Here is a 20,674-nt window from a genome sequence, read left to right on the forward strand (position 1 = left end):
ATTCTCGGCATGGACCACAGCTTATTTCTTCTCTGTATATCCACGTTTCTGTCCTGAGCATCTTTTTGCTGTCTGGGCTCTGGTCTTTTGGCCTCGAACTCTTCTGATTTTACTCAGTGTCCCCTCTCCTTAGAGTGTCCCAGCTCCGCCATTTTGCCTCCATGTGCATCTTCGTATGTGCTGGTCAGCGGGCTTCTGCCAACCTGGGCCAGGTAATGTGCCATGGGGGCGGAAGGAGGGAGGACAGAATGCACGGGTCAGTAGCTTGGATCCCTGAGTGGTTCTCCTATAGCAACTGGACCAGCTCTCCTGAAACCCTTGCACCATGCACCTGTCTCCAATCATACGACCAAAACAGGGATATTGTAGACTCTGCCCTCGTCTCCAACAGGCCCATATTGTTTAAAAGTTAAGAAATGCATGACATACAATCAAATATAACAAGATCAAGGGCCAACTGAGAGGAAAAATGAAAGCTTGAATAAGGACACGAGCAAAACAATGTGTTAAAAAGATGAATCTTAAAACGTAGAGACCGAAGGACCAATCTGGAAATTATGGCTGTCAGCTCACTGTAAGGAAATGGAGGCCCAGTCTGGGGTAAGGGCTGTGGGATGGCAAAGGCCAGGAGAGGAAAAGTCTGAATCCTTAAAACATCTTAAATATTTGGTGTATCTATGCCCACAAATACCTGAGGCAATTTAAATAAGGTTGACATAATACAGCCAGTAAGGTAGAAACAGACATGTATGACCCATCAAAATCCACCTATTAATGACGCCAACCTTTTAAGTCCGGGTCACCGTGTCAGCAAGCAGGAGGTGCAGCTGGAGCTCAGACTTTGCCCTCTCAGATGGGTAATAAAAGACAGCCTCTGACAACGTCTGCACTGGTCACTTAGAAGTTCTTCTGGAAAGGCTTTGTGAAGCGGAGCTGGAAAACCTGGGAGACGCACCAAGTTTCAGCAGAAAAAGAGGGGATCAGGGAGCTTAAACGGGCAGTCGGAGGTTGTGGGTTTGTGCATGACAGAAGGGACACTGTTGAAGTTGGGGTACCGTGGGACACGTCCCGGAAGGAAGTAAGCAGACTATTGGAAAGGGGGCCACTGAGGTGCAAATGGGGGGCCGAGTGTGGGTGGGCCCAGCGCTCTTAGGGCACACCTTCAGTGAGGGAGGTGAGACAGAGGAGTGGGGGCTTGGGAAGGAGGGGACCAGCTCATGAGACAATGTCTCCCTCTCCCTCTAATCCGCTCTCTTGTCTTCCCCGAGGCTTCTGGGCAAAGCACCCTAAACTCCCGATGGCACACTGTGAGGTTACTCAGTCCAGTCCCCGAACGTTCCACCCTAACTCCGGGGAGAGTCTGCCACAACCACCTCCCCTTACTGAGGGATCTGCCCACAGGGGCTGGCTGTTGTCGGACCCCACGCGGGCCACACACCCCTAACTCCCCATCCAGCATCTCCCTCCCCCACCAGGCTCAAAGCCCCCGCAGGAATCCTGGTGGGATTTCCTCCAGCTGACAGTTCTTCGCTCTTACTCCTTCGGTGCGGGCACTCACGCTGCATCCCCCCGGAGCCCTGTCCACTGCAGCTGGGCGACACGGTGGCCCCAGAACGGGAAGAGGGAGGACCGAGGGTTCCAGCGCCAGGCCTTCTCTTCGGCTCTAGGCTGGAGCCCACCGTGCGGCCTCCCCCTCCTCCCCGGCAGCCGCCACAGAAGCTCCTGTTGTTCCGTCGCTGGCCCCCAGGGGGCTCTCTGTTTCAACCGCGGGCGACAAACCCAGAAATTAAAATGTGTGGTGCCGGGGCCTCACCTGCGGACCAGGTGGGCCCCCTTTCCCACTGTATGGATTGGCTGGAACCAAAGCAATAAACCAGTTCCTTAAAAAGGGGACAGTCGGCGCTTTTAACGGAAAGGATAAAATGTTGCCGCACGAGCCCGACACAGGTCAGGTGACGAGGAAGTTCATACTGTAGGTTCTATAAATTAGGGATTCCGAGGACTCTCCCGATTTTCTATCCCCGCTGCGGGGTTCTTACGATGTTTTAGAAAAAAACAAACAAACAAACAACCTATCCTGTATAAGTAGTGTTTACTGTATTCCTTCTTAACGCAGTTTAGTTTTGCTCTCTCATGTTGTACAAAAATAAAGCTCGAGATTTGCTTGTTTTATTGGTTTTATTTTAAATGCTTTCTATGTATTCCTGTTTCTCCATTTCCTGTAGGATTAATTTCTGGTATCTGCCTCCTACTCTCTTTAATGTTGAAATTGTACTTCTTTTTCTACTTTTACAAAATGTAATCCTTAAAAGAGTTCGCTGCGGTGGCCGCCAGCTTCCAGTAAGAGAGGATCCAGGAGGCAGGTGGCTTATTTTTCCTAGAGAAGGTGTGGGTAGTAGGCTGTCCATGGCTGCCCGCCTTTGTGGCTTTCATCTTCCCGATGGCAAATGGCTTTGGAATCTCCAGGCGTCTTGTTCATGTTCCAGGCAGCCAGAGAGAGTAAAGGAGAGAGACGTTTGTTCTTTGTTCTTATTTCTTTTGGGGGGAGGTGGGCAGGGACTGACTTTGTCAAGCAACTATATTCTGATGACTCCTGGCTCTTGGTAAAGTCTGACTGCTGTATATCCTGCCGAAAAGCACACAGCTCACAAGTGTACAGGTCAGTGAATCATCCGGGGATGAACAGCCCCATGGAACTAGTATTTATTCAAGAAACAGAAACGTCCAGCCTCCCCAAAGTCCCCTCCTGGTATCTTCCCCAATTGCATCTCTTTTCTACCTCCTCAAAGCTAACGGTCAATTTTACTTTTAATACCACACATAGTCTTGTATTAATGGAATCACACAGTATATAGTCTTTTGGTCTGGCTTTTCTTTTTGCTCAACATTTGTTTGTGAGATTCATCTATGCTGCATTCAGCAATAATTTGTTTACTTTCATTGCTATATGAGTTTTGCCTGGCTGTTCTAAATGTTAGCAGTATTTTAAAATCACAAACTTTTGCTTTTTAAATATTCCCTGAGTTTGTTTCTATTTTATTAATTTCTGCTCATTACTATTTGCTCTTTTCCACTTTCTTTGAGTTTATTTGGTATTATTTTTCTGACTTCATGAGATGATACTCAAATGGTTGCTACTGAGCCTGGACTTTTTCTATTTTCATTTAAATTTTTTTCTTAAAGATTTTATTTATTTATTTGAGAGAGAGAGTGAGAGAGAGAGCACATGAGGGGGGAGGGTCAGAGGGAGAAGCAGACTCCCTGCCGAGCAGGGAGCCCGGTGAGGGACTCGATCCTGGGACTCCAGGATCATGACCTGAGCTGAAGGCAGTTGCTTAACCACCTGAGCCACCCAGGTGCCCTTCATTTAATGTTTTAAATCTTCCTTTAAACATGGTTCTAACTGCATGTTTTGACATATATTTTCATTAATATTTAGTTAAAATACTTTTTTTAATTTTCAGTATTATTTCTTTATAGACCCATGGTTTTTTGTTGGTTCTTTTTTTTTTTTTTGACATACTGCTTCATTTCCCTGTATTTTTTTCTTTTTTTTATTATGTTATGTTAATCACCATACATTACATCATTAGTTTTTGATGTAATGTTCCATGATTCATTGCGTATAACACCCAGTGCTCCACGCAGAACGTGCCCTCTTGAATACCCACCACTAGGCTAACCCATCCCCCCACCCCCTCCCCTCTAGAACCCTCAGTTTGTTTTTCAGAGTCCATCATCTCTCATGGTTCGTCTCCCCCTACGATTTACTCCCCTTCATTCTTCCCCTCCTGCTATCTTCTTTTTTTCTTTTAACATATATTCCATTATTTGTTTCAGAAGTACAGGTCTGTGATTCAACAGTCTTGCACAATTCACAGCGCTCACCATAGCACATACCCTCCCCAATGTCTATCACCGAGCCACCCCATCCCTCCCACCCCCCACCACTCCAGCAACCCTCAGTTTATTTCTTGAGATTAAGAATTCGGTATTATGCTGAGCTAAATAAGTCAATCAGAGAAAGACATGTATCATATGATCTCACTGATATTTGAGATTTTCTAGTTATCTTTATATTATTTGATTCTAAACAATACGATTGTGGTCAGAAAAGGTACTCTGCATGACTTAAAATCCTTTGAAATTTATTGTGGTTTACTTTATGCCCCTATTTATTCAATTACTGGAAATGTTCCATATGTACTTGGATATATATCACATGTTTTAGGTCAAACTGGTTAATTATGTTATTCAGATTTCCTATGACCTCACTGATTTTCTGTCTACTCATTGCATCAGTTACTGAGATAGGTGTGATATAATTTCTTTCTAAAACTGAGGATGTGATTATTTTTCATTGCAGTTATGCCAATTTTTGCATTATCTATTCTCAGACTATGTTATTAGGTACAAAGGAAATTTAGAATTATGGTATCTTCCTGGTGGGTCTTCAGACTAGATCAGCCTCTTTGTTGTTGTTAAGGTCTAATGTTGTGTTTTTCTCTTTTTACTTTTGGCATTTCCGTATCCATAAGCCAGCCCCCTGTTGAAGAGTATTTGGGTTTCTTGTGAGTCTTTTGCTATTACAAAGTGCTACAATTAAGAGTTTTATACTTACATCATTTCTCCTTTTTGTCCACATACTTTGGGGATAGATTCCTACAAGTGGGATTTCTGTTTTAAAAGGCAAATTCATGTATGATTTTGCTACAGATTGCCAAATTCCCATTTTGCATTCACACCAACACGCAGGAGTGTTTGTTTCCCTACAGCCTTGCCAACAGGGAGTTGCCAAGCTTTTGGATCTTTGCAAATCTGAGAGGAGAGAAATGACACTTTGGCATGATTCTAATTTGCATTTCCCTTATTATGAGCAAGATGGAAATCTTTTCATATGTCTAAGGGCCATTTAAATTTCTTTTTCTATAACTATATATATATATATATATACATATATATATATATATTTCACTCATTTTTTTTCCTATGGGGTTACTGGTCTGTGTGTTCTCAAATTTTATACGTCCAGTATATATTAAATAGCCTTTTGTGGTACAAGTTGCAAATTATTTCCTAGTTTACCATTTGTCTTTTTACTTCATTTGTGGGGTTTTGCTGTGCAGGAGGTTTATTTGTTTTGTATTTACAGAGTCAAGTTCATCTTCTTTCTTTATGGCTGCTGGAATTTTGGTCATGGTTACAAAAGTTTCCCACTGCCAGATTCTGCAAGAATTCACCCACACTTTCTATTACCACTTATGGGGTGGAGGGGATTATTTGTTTGTTTGTTATTGTTTTTTTACATTTAGTTACTTGACTCATTTCAAAATTTCCCTACTTTATGGTTTGAAGAATGGTTCCAATTTTACCTTTCTCCATGTGCCTATCCAATTGTGTCAACATCACTTATCTAAAAGTCCTTTTCCACAACAAGGGTAGATGATATATTTAATATATATAATTTGTCTTATGCTCTTATACCAATTTCTATATTTGCACAATGTCTCACTGGTCTATTTACTTGTGCACCGACCCCACAGTTTGGATGATGGAGACTTTACAAGGTATTTGGTATTTGACTGGCTCTGATTATGGCCCCACTGCCCTTATTTCTCAGAGATTTCCTGGGTATGTTTGCTACTTTATTCTCCCCTCACCCCCACCCGAGAGGTTATTATCAGTTTTTTAGGTGTAGAAGAGATTAGCTCTACATTTATTAGGACTGCACTATCTTTTAAAATTAACTTAGGGTGGGGCGCCTGGGTGGGTCTGTCGTTAGGCGTCTGCCTTCGGCTCAGGTCATGGTCCCGGGGTCCTGGGATCGAGCCCCGCTCCCCGCTCGGCAGGAAGCCTGCTTCTCCCTCTCCCACTCCCCCTGCTTTGTTCCCTCTCTCTCACTGTCTCTCTGTCAAATAAGTAAATAAAATCTTAAAAAAAATTCACTTAGGGGTAATCAACAGGCTGTTGAATCTTTCTGTTCATAAACATGACATGTCTTTCCACTTGGTCAAGCCTGACTTTTGTCTTTGCAGAGTATTTTATAATTTTCTCATGTTGGTTTTGTACATTTCTTGTTAAGACTATACCTAGTAATTTTACTTTATTGGTATTGTAAACGTGGTCTCTCATTGTTTTTTCCTACTAGTTGTTGTTTTCTATATGAAGGCTTTTTATTTCTGTGTTTAATAATGTATTTGGCTATTTTACTAAATTTCCATTTTGTGTTTAGTAGTTTTCCATTTACTTTTTTCTGGATATTCCAGATATATATGATATCATCGGCAAATAAAGATAAATTTACTTCTTCCTATCTTTAAATTTCGCTGCCTCTTGCCCCCACCTGCCATGCTGGCTAATCTCTCCAACACACTGTTAAAATTATAATGGAGATAGAGAACAATTCTGCCTTTTCTCTGACTAGTAGGAATGCCTCTATTTTTTTCCCCAGTAAGGAAGATGTTGGCTCTGTATTTATATTTTTTTCCATGTTAAAGAGATATCAACTCCTATGTTATTATTTTTTTTTTCGGTGCAAAAAGGCATTTTTATCAAAGCATAGGGACAGGACCTGTAGAGGCAGAAAGAGCTGACCCATGTTTTTAGTTACTGGGGGTGAGGGGTAGCATAAGTCTCTAAGGAATGTGTGCATGTTAAAAGCAAGGTCTCCAGGACCCTGGAGGGCTATTGTTACGATAAGGTTGCTTTTTTTATTTTTTAAGTCTGCTTTTAACGTACCAGATTCTCATACAAGAGGTACGCCTAAATTCTCCCACAGAGATTAAGGATTTATCCATTTATCCTTCCAATTTTGTTAACTTTTGCCTTATATATTTCAAGTGTTGAGCCTATACAAGTTTATAATTGCTATATTATTTTGGTGATCGTTCCTTTTGGCATCACATGGTGTCTCTCTTTATCCTGGTTAATGCTTTCCCGTCTTCTACTTTGCATGATATTAAAAGGGTTATAACAGATATTTTTTGGTATTTATGGGGCATATATATATATATATATATATATTTTTTTTTTTTGACAGAGAGAGACACAGCGAGAGAGGGAACACAAGCAGGGGGAGTGGGAGAGGGAGAAGCAGGCTCCCCGCTGAGCAGGGAGCCCGATGCGGGGCTCGATCCCAGGACCCTGGGATCACGACCTGAGCCGAAGGCAGACGCTTAACGACTGAGCCCCCCAGGTGTCCCTACAGGGCTTATCTTTTGCCATCCTTTTTTTTTTTTTTTCCAGTGCTCCAGCGTGGTTTTGTACCAGATATCTCTTCTAAATATACACATAGATTTTACTTTTATAATCCAATATAACATCATCTCTAACTTTTTGCAGGTAATTTTATATGTATTGGAAATATTGATATATTTGGACTTATTTCTCCATCTTATTATGAGTATAATGTTTTTCCACCTTTTATTTGCTTTTTATTGTGTTTTCTATTTAACTGGCAATGTTTCTATATAATCCTTTCCCCTCTCTTCTGAATTAGAAGCCATCAATTGTATTTCTCTGTGTGTGTATTTACCTTGACATTTTTTCAATCAAAAATCTTTTTTAAAAAGATTTTATTTATGGGGCACCTGGGTGGCTCAGTCGTTAAGTGTCTGCCTTTGGCTCAGGTCATGATCCCAGGGTCCTGGGATCGAGCCCCGCATCGGGCTCCCTGCTCCGCGGGAAGCCTGCTTCTCCCTCTTCCACTCCCCCTGCTTGTGTTCCTTCTCTCGCTGTGTCTCTCTCTGTCAAATAAAGATTTTATTTCTTTATTTGACAGATGGAGTGAGCACAAGCAGGGGGAGCAGCAGAGGGAGAGGGAGAAGCAGGGTCCCTGCTCAGGTAGCCCGATGTGGGGCTGATCCCAGGACCCCAAGATCATGACCTGAGCTGAAGGCAGATGTTTCACCAACTGAGCCACCCAGGTACCCCTCAAAAATCTAACTACAAATTTTCCTGTAAAACCTAAAAGCATTCAAAATATATATAAATTCTCTGACCAAACAAGAAAACAACTTTTTAATAAGCCTGAAGTTTTTTTTAAATTTTTTATTGTTATGTTAATCACCATACATTACATCATTAGTTTTGGATGTAGTGTTCCATGATTCATTGTTTGTGCATAACACCCAGTGCTCCACGCAGAACGTGCCCTCCTTAATACCCATCACCAGGCTAACCCATCCCCTCTAGAACCCTCAGTTTGTTTTTCAGAGTCCATAGTCTCTCATGGTCGTCCCTCCCTCCAATTTCCCCCCCTTCATTCTTCCTCTCCTGCTATCTTCTTCTTTTTTCTTAACATATCTTGCATTATTTGTTTCAGAGGTACAGGTCTGTGATTCAACAGTCTTGCACAATTCACAGCGCTCACCATAGCACATACCCTCCCCAATGTCTATCCCCCAGCCACCCCTCCCTCCCACCCCCCACCACTTCAGCAACCCTCAGTTTGTTTCCTGAGATTAAGAATTCCTCATATCAGTGAGGTCATATGATACATGTCTTTCTCTGATTGACTTATTTCACTCAGCATAACACCCTCCAGTTCCATCCACGTCGTTGCAAATGGCAAGATCTCTTCCTTTTGATGGCTGCATAATATTCCGTTGTGTATCTATACCACTTCTTCTTTATCTATTCATCTGTCGATGGACATCTTGGCTCTTTCCACAGTTTAGTAAGCCTGAAGTTTTAAGTAACATCTTTATTTGTTCAACATCACTCATCATCAGGAAAATACAAATCAAAATCACAACGAGATACCACCTCACACCAGTGAGAATGGCTAAAAATCAACAACACAGGAAACATCAGGTGTTGGCGAGGATGCAGAGAAAGGGGAACCCTCTCACACTGTTGGTGAGAATGCAAACAGGTGAGACACTCTGGAAAATGGTATGGAGGTTCCTCAAAAGTTAAAAATAGAACTACATCTTTATTGAAATATAGAAAAAATAGTTATTATGATTGTTTCCTTCCAGTCAATAGTTCATAAAAATCCTTTTAAGTAAAGAAGTTAATTACATTGGACCACATATTTTTATCTTTTGGTGCCCCTGGCATTCCATGCCTTACTTCTGAGATCCTATTTCTTCTCAATGAAATACATCTTTCATTAGGTTTTGTTTTGTTTTGTTTTGTTTTTTTTGAGAGAGCAAGCACAAGACCAGGGGTTGGGGGGAGGCAGAGGGAGAGAGAGAGAATCTTAAGCAGTGTAAACAGTGTCCATGCTCAGCACAGAGCCCCACATGGGGCTTGATCTCATGACCCTGAGATCATGATCTGAGCTGAAAGCAAGAGTTGGGATGCTTAACCGACTGAGCCACCTAATGAGGCACCCCTCATTAGTTCTTTAACTGAGGATCTCAAGTGGTTAAATTACACACACGTGCACACACAGACACACACACACACACACACGCTTCTCCTCTTGGAAACTATAAAGAACCACAAAGGGAATTAAAAACCCAGTTTCAATAACCTAGGTGACAGAGAAATGCTTCAAACTTAAAATTATGTGTAAATGTTTCCAAAAGCAGTCTATACCAACAGAGCTGCCCAGAGAGCTCTGCAGAAAGGCCTGAGAGCAGCTCGGTAGGAGAAGGAGTGGTGAGCGGGGTCTACGAGTGGCGGAAGCCAGAAGTAATCAGACCGGAAGGGGAGGGGCAGCACTGAAAGGCACGGGCTGGGTCCCCTGGTAACAGTACTCCATGAAGGGGCCAAGCCTTGCTGGACACGCTCAGGTACGTTCAGGTTTGGGAAAACTGAGGAGGTGTAGATACATGAAAGTACCATATTTAAAGAAATAACCCATCTTTCCAGAAACAGGAAAGGGACCCCTTGAGCTGCACACTCTGGAAGGCTACTCCATAACTCAATACCAACAGGAAATTTCTGCAAATAGTTAAGAGAAAAAAATCTGACTCACTCAAATATGAATTTTAAAAAGGAATTAATACAGCACTGAAATAGAGATAGTATATTTTTTTAAATATGAAAAATAGCACAAAACGTTTCTACAGAAAACATTCACTGGAAATATGTTTTCACGGTTTGGATAAAAACATACACCCCCGAAATTCACCAGACAGTTTTGGACACAGGAGAAGTCAAGGACTGTTGTTCTCACTAGATCTTCTTGTGGGAACAGCACAAAACAGGCACAGGGAACAAGTTCCAGCCAGCTGAGAGAAACGTCAGCAGAAGAGCTGGTGGTAAGCACTGCACACACATACTGCAGGACAGAGATGAAAACAATGATGGGACACAGGTCACGTAGAATGTCACTGCTTTGTTTTGATAAGGTGAAAATTGTATAACCAATAAAATGAAGGAAGGGGGAGAGAAAATGGAAGGCTGAATAAGCCTCAAGTAGTGAAAGTATAAGCACATTTAACAGTAAAAATGATAAACACTAAAAAAAACTAGTATTAGCTAAATTTGGGTGGTGGAGAAAATGTAAGAGGAATAGTACACAAGCTAACTTTAGCATTGCTCCTAGTAAGGAACTAGTACCTATTGTCTGAATTATTTGGGATATAATTATACTAGGAACTACTAGCACAAACATACAACCCCCCTGAATATCTATAAAAGTACAATGAAAAGCAAAGCAAGCAGGCCACATAGTGAAATAAATTAAACCCCTCTGTGGCTATGTGTGTGTGTGTGTGTGTGTGAGATTGTAAACAGGTAAGTGATATATGGACATAGATAATTAAGATATAAATATATATAGACATATACATCTATACATACTTATACACATAAACAAAATCATATGGAACCAGAGACAAATATATATGTGATGATAAATATAAATAAACTTACCATACCAATTACTAGAAAACAGTATTGGAGGTCATGAATTAGAGTTTGAGATATCAGTATGAGCTCATGTTTGCTTTTTTGTTTAAGAATTTATTTATTTATTTGAGAGAAAGAGAGAGCACAAACAGGGGGAGAGGCAGAGGGAGAAGCAGACTCCCCACTGTGCAGGGAGCCCAATGCGGGGCTTGATCCCAGGACCCTGGGACCATGACCTGAGCCGAAGGCAGACACTTAACCAACTGAGTCACCCAGCCACCCCTCGTGTTTAGCTTAATATAGATATTTCTATAGAAGTAGTTATGGATAAATTATACATATTTATTATATATATTATGTATTTATTTCTACATTATTATATATCTATAATGACTGGTGGTAAGCATTAAATATTTATGTCCTGTAAAACTAAGATGAATGAAAACAATGGTGAGAATAAAGGTCACATAATAAAATGTAAATACTTTGTTTTTATAATGGTGGAAATTCTATTATATATATATATATTTTATAATGTGGAAATGTTCTAATTTACACACACACACACACACACACACACACACACACACACACACCATTGCGCAATCAGCTGAGAGGGTTTAGAAGCAATGACACTCCAGAAGCAACATGCTCAGACCTTGGGTTTAAACGCCATGCTCCAATAAAAAGAATTACGACTACTTAGGGAGGTGGCTGATTCTAGGACCAGAGCAGAAACTATGTAAGACTAGCTTGGAGTATCTTGTAATGGCAGAAAGTAAGAAAATGCTCACACACACACACATACACACACAATGGGGGTATATTTAAGGGAACATAGGAACCTACTGAAAATGTTTCCAATGGCCAAAGTTGGAACAATTTGAGCAATAAAATGAATAAAGCAGTATTAGGTTATAACTCAAATTATAAAATAAATATCCGTGAGTCCATACTCATGATACAAATAAATGATCAAATAAATAAATGAGGAAGTAAATACAAATCTTCATACAGAAGAATTCCAAGTAATTTTTGTATATACTCTGGTCTGAAGAAAAGAGAGCTTAACTCCCCATTCTTTAAGTGTGGACTACTCATTGTGACTTCCTTCCAAAGAGTTCAAATGGGAAGGGGGGAGAAGAGTAACTTTACAGTGGAGAAACCCGACAAAACAAAACCTGATCAATAGTGATAAGTCATATTGATTATATATACCCTTGATATGATAGGAATGGCATTTTACCTCTGTGGGCTTCCTCTTCCAAACTCATAACCTACATCTAATCATGAAAAAAAAAAAAAATCAGACAAATCCCAATAGAGAAGTATTCTATGAAATACCTGGGCAGCACTTCTCAAAACTGTCAAAGTCTGGATAGATCATCCAAACAGAAAATCAACAAGGAAACGGTAGCTTTGAATGACACATTGGACCAGATGGCTCTAACAGATATAGTCATAACATCTAGACCATTCCATCTGGAAACAGCAGAATACACATTCTTTTCAAGTGCACATGGAACATTCTCCAGAATAAATCACATATTAGGCCACAAAACAAGTCTCAACAAATTTGAAAAGACTTAAGTCACACCATTCATCTTTTCTGATCACTGATCACAATGCTATGAAACTAGAATTCAACCACTGTGGAGTAGAAAGTGTATTGTAAGCCCTAAGGGGTGATTGTGGAAGCAGCTGAAATGTCAGCACCGTTCCTGTTCTCAGCTACTGAACGCGATGGCCTGGTAGAAGCAGGATCCCAGGGTCTCCTGGGTCATTCTTAGAAAGTGTACTGTAAGCCCTAAAGGGTGACTGTGGAAGGAAACGTCAGTAGCATTCCTGGTCTCAGGCTTTGAACGCAATGGCCTGGTATGAACAGGATCCCATGATCCCCTGGGGCAGGGCATAGGTTTAGAGCTATGAAAGAATGTAACCCTCCGTCCCCCTTCCTGCACCTGGCGATTACTAGCACAAACATCCCGCTCCTTCCTGATCCCATGATTGCCTCCCTGCGTGCCAGCGTGCAGGGGAGCGTGCAGGCCTGCTTTATGGCTCCAAGATAGTTGCCATCCCTTTGTACTCCTTTCCCATGCTCTGATGCACCTGTCCTTGCTTTTCTGATAAAAAAATAAAATAAAAGCTATGTGCAGAATCCAGCTGCTGCTACTCTCCCTGGCAGGGGCAGACCTACATGGCTGCTCAGATCGGTGTCTGAGAACTTTATTTTAGTGCGTGACAATAAACCACAAGAAAAAATCTGGAAAGAACACAAATACATGGAGGTTAAATACCATGCTACTAAACAATAAATGGGTCAACCAAGAAATCAAAGAGGAAATAAAAAAAAAACCCACACAGAGACAAATGAAAATGAAAACACAGTGGTCCAAAATCTTTAGGATGCAACAAAAACCATTCTAAGAGGGAATTTTATAGCAACACAGGCCTACCTCAAGAAGCAAGAAAAAAAATTTTTTTTAAGATTTTATTTCTTTATTTGACAGAGAGAGAGAGCAAGAGAGCAAAAGCAGAGGGGAGCAGCAGAGGCAGAGGGAGAAGCAGGCTCTCCGCTGAGCAGGGAGCCCGATGCAGGGGTCATGACCTGAGCCGAAGGCAGAGGCTTAACCAACTGAGACACCCAGGTGCCCCGAAGCAAGAAAAATTTTAAATAAGCAACCTAACCTTACACCTAAAAGAGCCAGAAAAGAAGAACAAACAAAACCCCAAAAGAGTAGAAGGAATGAAATAAAGATTAGGGTAGAAATAAATGAAATAGAAACTAAAAAAACAAAAGAACAGAACAATGAAACCAGGAGCTGGTTCTTTGAAAAGATAACCAAAATTAATAAGCTTTTAGCCAGACTCATCAAAAAAAGTGGGGGGGGGGCAGGTGGGAGGACTCAAACAAAATCAGAAATGGAGGAGGAGAAATAACAACCAAAACCACAGAAATACAACAGCTTATAAAAGAACATTATGAAAGATTATATGCCAACAAATTGGACAACCTAGAAGAAATGGATAAATTTCTAGAAACATATAACCTCCCAAAATTGAATCGGGAGGAAACAGAAAATTTGAGCAGACTGATTACCAGCAATGAAATTGAATCAGTAATGAAAAAACTCCCAACAAACAAAAGTGCAGGACCAGATAGCTAGACAGGTGAATTCTGCCAAACATTAAAAAGAGTTAACACCTATTCTCCTCAAACTTCTCCAAAAAAAAATAGAAAAAGAAGAAAAGCTTCCAAATTTATTCTATGAGGCCAGCATTACCCTGATACCAAAACCAATATCCCTGATGAACACAGATGCAAAAATCCTCAATAAAATATTAGTAAACCAAATCTAACAATACACCACAATGCAAGTGTGTTTCAATATTCACAAATCAATCAATGGGATACATCACATTAACAAGAGAAAGGATAAAACCATATGATCACTTCAATAAGTGCATTTAACAAAGTACAACATCCATTCATGATAAAAACCCTCAATAAAGTAGTTTTAGAGGGAACGTACTTCAGCATAATAAGGCCATATATGAAAAACTTGCAGCTATCATCATACTCAATGGTGAAAAACTGAGAGCTTTTCCCCCTAAGGTCAGGAACAAGACAAGGATGTCCACAGTCACCACTTTCATTCAACATACTGGAAGTCCTACTTATAGCAATCAGACAAGAAAAAGAAATAAAAGCATCCAAATTGGTAAGGAAGAAGTAAAACTTTCAGTATTTGCAGATAACATACTATATAGAAAACCCTAAAGACTCCCCCAAAAAGCTACTACAACTGTTAAATGAATACAGTAAGGTTACAGGATACAAAATCAATATACAGAAATTCATTGCATTTCTACATACTAATAATGAAGTAGGTGAAACAGAAATTAAGAAAACAATCCCATTTACAATTGCACCAAAAAGAATAAAATACCTGGGAATAAATTTAACCACGGAGGTAAAAGACTTGTACTCTGAAAACTAGAAAACACCAATGAAAGAAAAAATATAGTTAAAATATCCATACTAGCCAAAGCAATCTACAGATTTAATGCAATTCCTATCAAAATACCAACAGCATTTTTCACAGAACTAGAACAATCCTAAAATTTGTATGGAACCATGAAAGGCCTCAAATAGCCACAGCACTCTTTTTTTTATTTTAAAGATTTTTAAAAGGTAATTAATTTATTTATATGACAGAGACACAGCAAGAGAGGGAACACAAACCGGGGGGAGTGGGAGAGGGAGAAGCAGATTCCCCGCTGAGCAGGGAGCCCGATGTGGGGCTCGATCCCGGGACCCTGGGATCATGACCTGAGCCGAAGGCAGACGCTTAACGACTGAGCCACCCAGTCTCCCCTAGCCACAGCAATCTTGAAAGAGAAGAAAAAAACTGGAGGTATCACAATCCTAGATATCAAGATATACTACAAAGCTATAGTACTCAAAACAGTATGGTACTGGCACAAAAATAGATACATAGATCAATGGAACAGAACAGAAAGCCCCCAAATAAATCCACACTTACATGGTCACTTAATCTTCAACTAAGTAGGAAGGAATATCCAGTGGGAAAAAGACAGTCTCTTCAACAAATGGTGTTGGGAAAACTGGGTAGCTCCATGCAAAAGAATGAAATTAGACCACTTTCTTACACCACACACAAAAATAAATTCAAATGGATTAAAGATCTAAATGTGAGACCTGAAACCATAAAAATCCTGGAAGAGAGCACAGGCAATAATGTCTCTGACACTGGCCATAACAACATTTCTCTAGATGTGTCTCCTGAGGCAAGGGAAACAAAAGCAAAAATAAACTACTGGGACTACATCAAAATAAAAAGCTTCTGTGTAGCAAAGGAAACAATCAACAAAACTAAAAGACAACCTACTGAATAGGAGAAGATATTTTTAAAGGATAGATCCAATAAAGGGTCAGTATCCAAAATATATAAAGAACTTACAAAATTCAACACCAAAAAAAACAAATCCTCCAGTTAAAAATTGGGCAGAAGACATGAACAGGCATTTCTCCAAAGAAGACATCCAGATGGCCAACAGACACATGAAAAGATGCTCAACATCACTCATCATCAGGGAAATGCAAATCAAAACTACAATGAGATATCATCTCACACCTTATCAGAATGTCTAAAATCAAAAATACAAGAAACAACAAGTTTGGGGATTAGTTTACCCTGGTGGGAGGACCAAAAAGAGAAATGGCAGAAAACTGGAAAGCACTTCGTAAGGGAGGAGCTCAGGAAAGGACCACCGGAATGTTGGCTGTGATCTGCTGAGATCACTCCTGAAGTGCACATGCAAAGTCAGATCACAAACAGACTGCCAAAGACTTTGAGAACTGCATTAAGAGACAAGCCACCATGCAGGTTCCAGCCTGGCCACTGGGTGACACACGCAGGGACAGATCCAAACAGCATTACAAAGACCTGAGAAACAGAACTGACCACAGAAGACTGACTGAAACTTGTGCCCAGGACCCAGCCAGCTCAGCTGCCTTACAAAACAAAAATACCAGCATTCTCTATAGGATTTAAACAAGATTAACTCCCACGCCATAAAATTCAAAATATTCAATATACAATAAGAAGAAGAAGAACCAGGGAAATCTCAACTCACATGAAAAGAGACAACAGAATGCCAAGGTGAAGAAAGCCCAAAGGTTGGGATTATTTGACAAAGGCTTTGAAGGAGTGGTTATAAAATACTCCAACGAGAAAGGACAAACACTGTTGAAGTGAATGAAAAGATAGAAAGTCTCAGGAAACAAATGGAGACTCTAAAGAAGAACCAGATGAAATATTTTAGAACTGAAAAATACAACGAGTAAATGTTGTTCAATTCACTGAATGAGCTCAACCACAGAATAGAAATGACAAGGGGAAATGACACATAGATAACAGAAACTATGTAATTTGAACAACAGAGGGGAAAAAAGATTGAAAAATGTGAACAGCGCCTTAAGAACATGTAGAAGAATACCAAAGGTCTAACATTCCTGTCACAGAGTCCAAGAAAGACAGGAAAGAAGGTGTGGTGCAGGAAAAAGGAAAAAAAAAACAACAACTTTTTTTAAGAGATAATAGCTTAAATTTTCTCAAACTTCCTGAAAGACATAGACACACAGATTCAAAAAGCTCTGCAAATCGCCAACAGGATAAAACAAACAAAAAATAATCCTTACCAGGCATATCATAATCAAACTACTGAAAACTAAAGACAAAGAAAAAAATCTCGGAAACAGAGGAAAGCGTCGTGCTTCCTACAGAGAAACAATGATTCACAAGCCTGAGGTGTCCTCGTCAGAAAGAATGGAGGCCAGGAGGAAGGGGAATCCTAAAGTGCTCAAAGAAAAGAACTGTCAATTCAGAATTCTATATCCAGCAAAAATACTCTGGAGGGATGATGGTAAAATAAAGACGTTCTCCGATAAAGAAAAACCAAGAGAATCAGTGGCCAGCACACCCGCTCCAAAAGGTTTGCTAGCGGAAAGTCATTCTAACAGACTAGAAATGATACAAGCAATACCTGCAATATTGGGAATAAAGGAATAGCAACAGCTATTCTAAATATCTAGGTGAATACACTATTTCTCTCCTAACAAATTATTAAGTATGTTTGATGGTTGACAGCAAATATTATAATCTTACCAGCGGGTTTTTAATATATGTAGATGTGACACAATGGGCTGGCCTCCGATACCATCTGCTTCTCGTTCTGCCAAGAACTTCTCGCTCTGCTCAGTATGTCTTTTCTCTACCATGTGGCTTCTCCTTCTTCGTAACTTCTGTTTCCTGTGGCCAACTTGTCTCTTCCTGGCCCAATCTCATGAATTCCCATGAAATTTCACCAGCTAACTGAAACTCTCACTGCCTATTTGCCTGTAATGCCCACCCTCTCCCTGGCTCTCCTCTGTTCCCACCAACCTGAGAAGTGCCCACTCAGATTTCCAGACTCAGAAGACTTTTCTGTTTCCCCTGCTTTATGCTCCACAGCACTGTGTACAGAATTATTTCTTCATACTAACACATCGTAGCATGTAATTTTTATGCCTTTGCTTCCCCCACTAGACGACATACTCCTACAGGGCAAAATCTCTGTATTCTCAGTGCCTGGAGCATAGCAGGTGCTCAATAGACATTTGTTTTTTTTAACGAATCCAGTAAACAAACAAAATACTTTCCTACCTTTACCCTTCTTTTTCTCTGAAACAAGCAACCAGGCCTTCTAGCAGGGGCTTCTCTGAAGCTCTGTAAGAATTAAATAATCTATTCGCTGCCTACCATAGTAGAGCTGAGGGAGCCAACTCCACCTCATTTCCCCTAGCCTGAGCCCTGTGTGGGCCCTCGCACGGCCACCTTGTGACCACGTCCAGTGGGGCCTCTAACCCTGGGCCCTACCAATGACAGGTGGGAGAGTGATCTTCACTCCATCTCATGCTCTTACCCTTTGTCCCCAAATACCCACTTCCATGTCTCCTTCAACCTGCTCCCTTTATCCTTTGCCATGACTCTTCCCTCATATCTTCCCATATATCTCTATTATTTATTCCCCCAAATTTGTCTTCTTTGTCTCCAAACACCGACCAACCACGCTATCCCTAAGCATAATCATTGTGCATAAAAGCTACTGAACATCTATGGTACCCACACCCTGTGCCAGGCACTGAGGATAAACAGAATGAGGCATAGTCTCTGCACACGGGAAACTCTAAGAGGCAAAACACGGATCTAAAGAGATATATTGGGGAGCCTGGGTGGCTCAGGCTGTTAGGCGTCTGCCTTCAGCTAGGGTCATGATCCTGGGGTCCTGGGATGGAGCCCCGGATCCAGCTCCCTGCTCCGTGGGAAGGCTGCTTCTCCCTCTCCCATGCCCTCTGCTTGTGTTCCCTCTCTTGCTGTGTCTCTCTCTGTCATATAAATAAATAAAATCTTTAAAAAAATAAAATAAAATAAAGATATATGTAAAGACCGATCCAGTCTATCAATAACTAGCATCCTCAGGTTTTTGAAGGGAAATACCACGGATACTGGAGGTGGTCAGAAAATGCTTCTTGTTAGAGATAAGGCATTGATGAGGGAACAGAAGGCAAGCTGAGGACAAAGCAGAAGCTGACACCCCACAACACCCCCCAATGGGATATCTGTGACGTTCCTCATGCACTCCTCACTGCCCTAAAGCTAAGGAAAGGAAAAACAAATAGTTAACTTACAGAGATCACAATCCTGCAAGACCTGAGTCTCCCTCAGTTTACAAATGTCTTAGCAATCTATAAGAACAAAGCATTTCTATCAATAACCTAGCTTCCAGAAGGAAATGTAGATAAAATTAAATGTCCTTATAACCTGCAGCCCATTGAAAGATACTTGAATTGGGCAGAGTGTAGTGTTCCTCCAGGAAGCTCCCAACTATCTTCATGTTAATGCCTTGCTAGAGGGAAAAACAATCTTAACTTGACAATGGCAAGGCCTCCGGTATCCTGTGAGTCTCCTTTAACATATGAAAATCTTTTAGGGGCGCCTGGCTGGCTCAGTCGTTAAGCGTCTGCCTTCAGCTCAGGTCATGGTCCCAGGGTCCTGGGATCGAGCCCCGCATCGGGCTCCCTGCTCGGCGGGAAGCCTGCTTCTCCCTCTCCCACTCCCCCTGCTTGTGTTCTCTCTCTCTCTCTCGCTCTCTCACTGTGTCTCTCTCTGTCAAATAAATAAAATCTTAAAAAAAAAAAAAGAAACCTCCCTTTTCCTTACCTCCCCCAACCCCATAGTATATGATCAGCCACCCCTCACAACCCTGGGCCAGCAGCTCTTTCTGCCCACGGGTCCTGTTCCTGCGCTTTAATAAACCACCATTTTGCACCAAAGACGTCTCAAGAATTCTTTCTTGGTCGTCAGCTCTGGACCTCACCTCACTGAACCTCCCCTATATTCCAAAACCCCATCAGCATGACTGGGTTTTGAGATAAGAAGAAAAGCTCTCAGGCAGTTCGGAGGAAGGGAATCAGAATTTCAGACTGAGTTAGTGGCTTGAGCAGAGATCCAGGAGCCAAGAGGTACGAGGAGTTTTAGAACAATAGTTAAATTATTTAGGCTAGAATAAAAAGGAGGTATAGGAATTCGATCCAGCAATTGCACTACTGGGTATTTACCCCAAGGATACAAATGTAGGGACCCGAAGGGGTACGTGCACCCCAATGTTTATAGCAGCAATGTCCACAATAGCCAAACTGTGGAAAGAGCCAAGATGCCCATCGACAGATGAATGGATAAAGAAGAGGTGGTATATATACACAATGGAATATTATGCAGCCATCAAAAGGAATGAGATCTTGCCATTTGCAATGACGTGGATGGAACGGGAGGGTGTTATGCTGAGTGAAATAAGTCAGTCAGAGAAAGACATGTATCATATGACCTCACTGATATGAGGAATTCTTAATCTCAGGAACAAACTGAGTATTACTGGAGTGGTTGGGGGTGGGAGGGATGGGGTGGCTGGGTGATAGACATTGGGGAGGGTATGTGCTACGGTGAGCGCTGTGAATTGTGCAACACTGTTGAATCACAGATCTGTACTTCTGAAACAAATAACGCAATATATTTTAAGAAAAAAGAAAAAGAAGAAGATAGCAGGAGGGGAAGAATGAAGGGGAGTAAGTCAGAGGGGGAGATGAACCATGAGAGACGATGGACTCTGAGAAACAAACTGAGGGTTCTAGAGGGGAGGGGGGTAGGGAGATGGGTTAGCCTGGTGATGGGTATTAAAGAGGGCTCGTATTAAATGGAGCACTGGGTGTTATGCACAAACAATGAATCATGGAACACTACATCAT

The 20,674-nt window shown here is 41.2% G+C and overlaps 1 long non-coding RNA gene across 6 annotated transcripts in view; it reads right to left on the bottom strand.

The window, feature by feature from the left end:
* Positions 1-8,508: 8,508 nt before the first annotated feature.
* LOC112817211 (uncharacterized) overlaps positions 8,509-20,674 on the bottom strand; it is an 88,822-nt gene continuing 76,656 nt past the window's right edge. For 5 of the 6 annotated variants that reach the window (XR_012375000.1, XR_012375001.1, XR_012374999.1 and 2 more), the window contains one exon: positions 8,509-8,683. This is a non-coding gene — a long non-coding RNA (uncharacterized lncRNA). Of the gene's footprint in view, positions 8,684-9,408; positions 10,235-20,674 lie in introns of those variants that run through there. The other variant, XR_012375002.1, reaches the window with a different exon arrangement.

Source organism: Callorhinus ursinus, unplaced genomic scaffold (assembly GCF_003265705.2).
Source record: "Callorhinus ursinus isolate GAN/ISIS: 27379988/994484 unplaced genomic scaffold, GSC_fseal_2.0 scaffold43, whole genome shotgun sequence".
NCBI lineage: Eukaryota > Metazoa > Chordata > Mammalia > Carnivora > Otariidae > Callorhinus > Callorhinus ursinus.